Source organism: Danio aesculapii, chromosome 17, assembly GCF_903798145.1.
Source record: "Danio aesculapii chromosome 17, fDanAes4.1, whole genome shotgun sequence".
In the NCBI taxonomy this organism is placed as follows: domain Eukaryota; kingdom Metazoa; phylum Chordata; class Actinopteri; order Cypriniformes; family Danionidae; genus Danio; species Danio aesculapii.
The window spans coordinates 51035601-51043710 of record NC_079451.1 but is presented as its reverse complement, the minus strand read 5'-3'; positions in this window follow the sequence as shown (position 1 = coordinate 51043710).

Below are 8110 nucleotides of genomic sequence, written 5' to 3'. Positions count from 1 at the left end.
AAGGTGCAGTAGGTGATCGTCTTCAGAGACATGTCTTGTTGTGCTGGTTGAAAGTCTCTTCATATTCCAACAATAATGATTTAAGTAAATGATCTAAATGTATTTACATGTGTTTTTATTTTCTGGGTGAGGCATAAGACTAACAAATGTTCATCCAATTAAATATTGTCAGGCTAATAACTCCCATAATTCTGATAAGTAGCCCAAACTGTCTGTCAACAAATGAAGAGTTCAGATGCAAAGCCCTCTAAATCCAAATCCATTTCTTGTAAATGAGCATTTTCTATCAGGTTCCTATAATTAGGGTTTCATTTTAAAGGTAACGTTATTAGCTAGTAAATAAAATAACTTTTTTTCAAAAATGTCACTTTGGAGAATTCTTTGGTTTTCAACAAGGTGGATTTTCTTTTGTGTCAAAATCAGCTAAATCTACTTGTACTTTTTATGCAAAAACCTCTAAATCCACCTATTGGGACAATACAGTGTAATTAGCTGAAAAATCATGGTGCAATTAGAAATAGGGGTGGGCGATATGACCTAAAATTAATATCACGGTATTTTTCATCTTTTGAACGGTGACGGTATAATATCATGGTATTACTTTAAAAAGCAAAATAAAAAACATCTCAAGGAAGAACGGACAAAAGAAAGTCTCACTTCTATCACTCTTTAAAAGTTTTGGTTTGGGTCATTGTAAATGCTCAGTCTCGTTATGAGCTGATCTTCATTTCTCTGTGTTGGTGGAATAAAGCAGGCGAGTCAGCGGCACCAATTTATGAGCAGACAGAGCAGGATTCTCATGATGACCACCAGCACAATTCCGCTCTTTGTTATGAGCCGTAGTTTCAGTGTAAACTTAGTAAAGGTGAGTTTCTTTGGCGATGATGTGTACAGTGTTAGATTTTATATTTAGCGGACATTTGCGCTGAACACACGGTGAATGCAACGCATCGAGATTCAGGCACCTTCTCCGAAAACACTCGATTGATCTCAGCTGGCGGATCAACATTTACCTCATGTCATGATCGCTGTCATCTGCGCCATTATTATTATTATAACTTTAGGTGAGGTTTGCAAACCTGTGCACTTATCACTCTTCAGCCGTTTGCATTTCCTGCAGTAACAAAAGCTCCCTGTTATCTGACAGCGGGAAGCGTTGAGTGACTGACAGCTAATATGAACCAATACAGCAGCAGGGTAGAGCGATTCAGCAAGTTTATAGAGAAAATCAAATCAGATTGCACTACAACCATTATATTCAGACACACAAATGCTCCCAAATATATTATGAGGGCGCATAGATTACATTTCGGGCGCTCATGCGACCAAAATGGTTGCAAATTCGAGCCCTGTAGTATAAGGACATGTATTCAGACCACAACTGAACGTTTGAAGAAAATTGAATGCCTTATTATTTAGAATGAGCTATTATTGATGTAAATGCAGCCGTTCAAGGCGCATAATTGATTTATTACGGTATTGACGGTATTAGAAAATCCATGTCGTGGCGCAATGTCACACTGGTGATGACTATGACACCGGTGTACCGCCCACCCCTAATTAGAAATTATTTTATCAAACATAAAACACATTACACAAACCACCTAAAATTAAAAACACACGAATCTGTCAAGTAAGAGTCGGTTCATTCCACTGTGGTAAACCAGGGAACAAGCAGAAGGAAAATGAATGAATGAAATCTGTCCAGTAAGTGCATTAATCAACAACATTAAAACTGACATTAATTAAATCTTAACAATCTGTTGTCATTTCTGAGATTTGGGATTTAGATTTAAAGAAGAACAATGTAAACATTGCAAACATTGTAATAAGCTTGTTAGATTAAAATAATGTAGTGTAAAAACATTGTGAAACATCAATATCTGTGCATTGTCCATTAATATAAAAGCTTATCAGATGTATAGGTATTATGAAGTAATATAAATAATGTATAGCTTTATACATTATATTTATCTTTTAAAAAATAGCTTAAATTAGCAAATAAAACACAAGGAAGGTCTACTGGGCAAAAAGGAGATGCCTCTCTCAGACAATTTTAGAAGCTGTCAGTCATTCAGTTTTACTATACTTAAGGTCTTGGTCTCTTGTTTATCCTCATAGCATCCCTGTGGGATAAAAGAACGGCATCTTAACTCTGTCTTTCGTGAAATGGAGTTGCCGTTTAATGTATAGTAAATCGGACTCATTTAAAGTAGCGTCGCTGCGCAAAAACATGTTATGACTGCATGCTACACTTACGACTGTACAGTGTGTTTTCTTTGTCTTTTAGTTGAGGTAAGGGACATTTTCATTTGCCATTCACTGACAGTCGGAAGGCTCATCCAGTTCATCAAACTCAGTCTTTTAAAATCGAAATCGAAAGCAGATTAAAACAGCCTCCTCATAAAAGCCGATGTGTCAGCGCACCGTTACATTGAAAACATATGATTCGATTCGCGCCTTCTGATTGGTTCTCGGGATATAGCAGCTTTTGCGGTCAAAGGCAAGTGGCGTTTAGCGGCTTTTGCCAACAAACTGTTATTTTTGAATGCGCTGACGCTGCGATTTAGATGATTAGAAGCAAATCTATTTGTTGAACATGTAGTACGTGCCTAAAGCATTTCCTCAATGTCATTAACTCATTTTTGGCGGAAGTGGTGTTTAGCAGCTTTTGCATCTGAACTCTTCAAATTTAGATTCGTACAACTGCGCATGCTTTTCTGCGCACCCCTTTTCACGTAGATCCACTGATGGGCGTTCACATGGGCCACGGTCACATGGACACAAGTGACATCGGTAAAATCAAATGCTGAATCAAAACTTTTTCAAATCCTGAATCAATACTGGAGTGAGTTTTGCACACTGGAAGGAAGGATGAAACCATTGCTGAAGTATTTCTGTTAGACAGGTAATGTTCTGTTTTAAGTATTTTAGGGGGCTTTCACACACCTGTAGATCGATTGTTTTGTTCCAAAACTGTTAAAATTGTAACGTTGCTCTTTGCTCTTGGTGCGCTTTACACTACAAAGTTTCTAAAGGGACCAAAATAGCTAAAATAAGTCATGTGTGACTCCAGGTGCTCCGGTTTCCCCCACAGTCCAAAGACATGCAGTACAGGTGAATTGGGTAGGCTAAATTGTCCGTAGTGTATGTGTGTGTGAATAAGTGTGTATGTGTTTCCCAGTGATGGGTTGCGGCTGGAAGGGCATCCGCTGCATAAAATATATGCTGGATAAGTTGGCAGGTTTATTCCACTGTGGCGACCCCAGATTAATAAAGGGACTAAGCCGAAAAGAAAATGAATGAATGAAGTCATGTGTGAGTAAACTCTCGTCACATTGGTCAGACTTCCATGGTTTATTATTCAGAGTCCTGCTCAGCTGTCATGCGTCCTTATTTTCATCTATGGCGATAAGCAATAAGACATAAGCGAAAAATTTTGAATGGTGACACCCACAAACTTCATCACCAAATATAAATCAGAGGAAAGACTTTCTAATACATAGCCATTGGCTAGAATTATGCATTACTGCACAATCACACCGAAGGCTGCGACAGCGTCAAGTCATTCAATGGGAGCCGGCGGCAATAATCGGCGAGGAGCAGCGCGGTGTGTCTTCAGCAGTGTGGGTGTCGAGGAGAGTTGAAGGCTGTTTCTCAATTCCAAGAACGCAGAGAACGGACTTGCGTTCTTGTGAAGACCGGTCTTGCCAGGTCACCTCTGAAGAACGAACTCGGGAGACCGCGAGACCAGAGAACACATCCTGTGAGAAATGAGATGCTGCATTCTTCCTGATGGTCACATGACCTTCACCCGTTTATTACTGAAAATTATTTAAACATTACAGCATTCTTACAGTGATTTATTGTTTTTCCCCTTTTCAATATATACTCTGCATAAAGATTTTGCGAATATACGTTGCAAAATATAAATAAAACTGATTTTAATATGAATTTCAGCAAATAAACACCCTTAATGTGTTTATGCCTTTATAAAGATTTTCATGTTAATGTTGATATTCACAGCTTCATTTAGGGAAACTCCTGAGATAAATAAGTTATATCTCTGAACTTTAATAATAAATCTATATAAAATGCTGTGCTTCCCACCTCCTTTAGTCAGCCGTAATGACTTCTGGGACTTCATGCGAGCTAGACTGCAGCTCTGCACAAGACGTTTGGCCAGAGAAGAAATGGTCGTGCCCAACTGAGTCTGGTTTCTCTCGAGGTTTTTGAATTCTTCACTTTCGTCAATTGGTAAAGTTTTTTCCTCGCCGCTGTCGCCACTGGCTTGCATGGTTCAGGATCTGTAGAGCTGCGCATCGATGGATTGCTTTTCAGTGTTTGGACTCTCAGTAGTGATTATTAAACCACACTGAACTGAGCTAAACTGAATTAAACTCTGAAAACTGAACTGACACTGTTTCAATTTGCTATGATCTACTATGTGAAGCTGCTCTGACACAATCTACATTGTAAAAGCGCTATACAAATAAAGATTAATTGAATTGCGCTCAATTCTGCATCCATGGAACACATGCGGGAACTTTCACGCCTCCTCCGTTCTTGCGGTCTTGAGTTTTGGAACTGAACTTTGGCAGTTGTTGATGACGTTACACGAGAACACAAGGATGCAAGATCACTGAAGAACGCATATTGAGAAACAGCCGAAATCAAGTCAACTTTATGGGAATGAGCTATGACGCAGTTTGACGGCAAGAAATCCGAATGAAGAAGTCCACCGCTTGAGAGGACTCCAGAGAACACAGTCCCTGTGAACTTTGGTTCAGACCACAGTTGTTCCTAAGGGTTTGATTATTCCAGTCATCGGATTTCCAATTATTTGCAATGTTTTCTTACAGGAGCACAAGTTTAAAAAGTTACTGGTGAGTTACTGATGTGAATTATGTATTTGTTTTTCTTTAAAAAAGCGGGAATCTCATGCGACAATACAAAACAGTATTGCTGCTTCAGAATATGTCAGACATATGGACAATAATTAAGTCATTGGATAATTAAGTGGAGCAAAGCCACACCACATGCAACTTCATCTTCCATTGTTTATTGAATTTGATAAGTGCGCAACATTTTCACGCTAGAAAGCATGATTAATGCGGGAATGTAACTGATATGATATGCTGCAACGGCTCCTTTAAATACGAGATCAATGTAGTGAATTTTGACGTTCTCGCCGCCGGAGCTGTGAAGGCAGACAGTTGTCGCCAGGGTGGCCAGAGCGACCTTTGACGCTCTCACCGCCTTCTGTGTGAACGCACAGTTAGGCTTTACATTATAGAGAGAAATAACAAATAAACCAAAACTGCAGTTTGGTCAGCTTTCCTAACGGATAAACACCTCTCGGTAATATCAGCATGCCTTCACTTTCATATCCGTCATGAAACGCACATTTACCGGTAGGAATGACATCCCGCCCTACTCATAATTCTCTCTTCATATAGCCGTATATATGCCTATTACATGTCAATAATACACTGTGATATAGCCTGGTTTGCTATATTCGTTTCCAATCGAGCTGAGACGGCCTCATTCAGGCGATTGATCCGAGCGCGATTGCTGGATTCACATATGCCAAACAAACCGCGCTGAGGAAACGTGCCTGATTCCGAAACAAAAATCTAGGAAAGCACCCTAAGTCACGCAAAGCTGATGTAGATTGTGTTGTTATGAATGGGTTAACTGCACAGAAGTGTTGTTCAGTCACTGAAATCTCCCGGTGATAGACTGATGTGACTATTTTCAGTTTCATACAGTCCTTTTAAAGCATCGGTAATGTAGATTTATATTTAGTTTAACAACAGAACATCAGTAAATAGCGCTATACTGCCTAGCCTGCTTTACTGAGCTGAAGTTGCTTTTATATTCACATTGGAACATTTTTGAACAATGACAGCCTGTGATGCTCTCTATATTGTTTACCACTACTCTGAATATTCTCTCTGAAATAGCATGTCAGTATGGCTTATTAATAAGTGTAACTTCTGCATACATTACTGAAACATGCTGATATGATACTGTTTTTCCTTTAGAATTGTAGAATTATAAAGTACTTTAAAGTTTCCTAACTGGCAAATGACAGGATCCTGGAGGGCCGGTGTCCTGCAGATTTTAGCTCCAACCCTAATCAAACACATCTGAACAAGCTAATCAAGGTCTTACTAGGTGTACTTGAAACATCAAGGCAGGTGTGTTGAGGCAAGTTGGAGCTAAACCCTGCAGGGACACCGGCCCTCCAGGACCGAGATTGGTGACCCCTGATCTAGTGGGTCTCTGTTAGGGTTGGTGTTGATAGACAATGTCACTGCTTATCGCCGATGGCTGGTAGACATCACAATGCTGAGTCGGCATCGTGATCCTTCGACCCGTCCCTGTCGCAGCAGCAACCCGCTTGCGAAAAATACACACTTAGGCCCCGTTTACACTAAAGCGTCTTTGTTTTAAAATGGCATTTTAGAACAAAAACGATCCACATCCACACTAATGTTTCATCTAGCATTTCTGAAAAGCCCTCCTTCTGCAGTGCAGGTCAGACAGTTTATCAAGGATGTACCGCTGGATGGCGTCTCACGATAGTTGTTAAACGTGTTATTTAATTAATCTTGTCTCTATCTAACGACTCTTCTGTCTTTTGAATCTCTCAGGTAATGTGTCACAGCGTCAGTACACCGCTTCAATCTTTCACTTTCACACTTGTACTGTAATTTTAGCGAAAGCCTCAGATATTGTTGGTTGTGCACCTTTTTTACCGACCAAGTTTGTGGACGCCATTATAACGACACAGATCACTCTGACTATTCATGTGTCCAGTGGGAAAAAGTGACTGACAGGTGGTCAGTTGTGTGTAACTTATCTTTGTTTATGATTTGATTATGGGTAAGACAAAGACCATGTGGGTCAGGTAGTTGAAACGGTAGACTACAAATAATTAATTCGTTATGAATTAATTAATTATTCACAATTAATTCATTAAGATAACGATGATGCCATCTTCCATTGTGATGTTTCACATTAAACATCATACGATGCCAAATTGTTCGACATCGCCCAACTCTATTCTCTGTCATCTTTATGTCGCCACTGGCTTGCATGGTTCTGGATCTGTAGAGCTGCGCATCGTTGGATTTGCTCTTCAGTATTTGGACTCTCAGTAGTGATTATTAAACCACACTGAACTGAGCTCAACTGAACTGAACTTAAACACTACAAACTGAACTACACTGTTCCTATTTACTGTGACCTTTTATGTGAAGCTGCTTTGACACAATCTACATTGTATAAGCGCTATACAAATAAAGGGGAATTGAATTGAATTGAATTGAATATGTGCGCATTCCACATTGACTCAAATATTGATTCAGGGTTTTATAAAGGATTTGATTCAGCATTTGTTTTTACCGCTCGCACACTCTCACTCTCTCTCTCTCATGTGCACACGCAAACGGCGAACCTGCGTGAACGGCTGCAGTTGAACAGGGGTGCGCAGTTGTACAAATCTACATTTGTTGACAGACAGTTTGGGCTACTTATCAGAATTATAAGACTTTTTGACAACATTTAATTGGATGAACTTTGTTAGTCTTACGCCTCACCCAGAATATAAAAACACAAGTAAATACTGTTCCGTAGCATCTGGTCACGTACCAGCTGACTGAAGGAAAGTTTCTTCCCTCAGACTATTAGGCTGATGAACACTTAACACACCCCACACAAACTTTTCCACACCCCTCACTGCTCACCATCAATATGTAGTATGCACTGCACTTTAACCAATTCATACTTACGATGTACATACAACTATGTGTACACCTATTCATTGTACATATTGCTGTCAACACTGCCAATTTTACATTGTCCTGTTCTGAGTATGTTGTAGTATTTTGCACTGTCTGTATTTGGCACTGTCTGGAGTCAGCACCTAAGCTTTTCACTCATTATAGCACATGTGCTGCTGATGATGTGACAATAAAAGTGACTTTATTTGATAGATTTAGATCATTTACTTTAATCATTACTGTTGCAATGTGAAGAGACTTTCAACAAAACATGTTTCTGAAGACCATCACCTACTGCACCTTTAACAATTACAACTGTG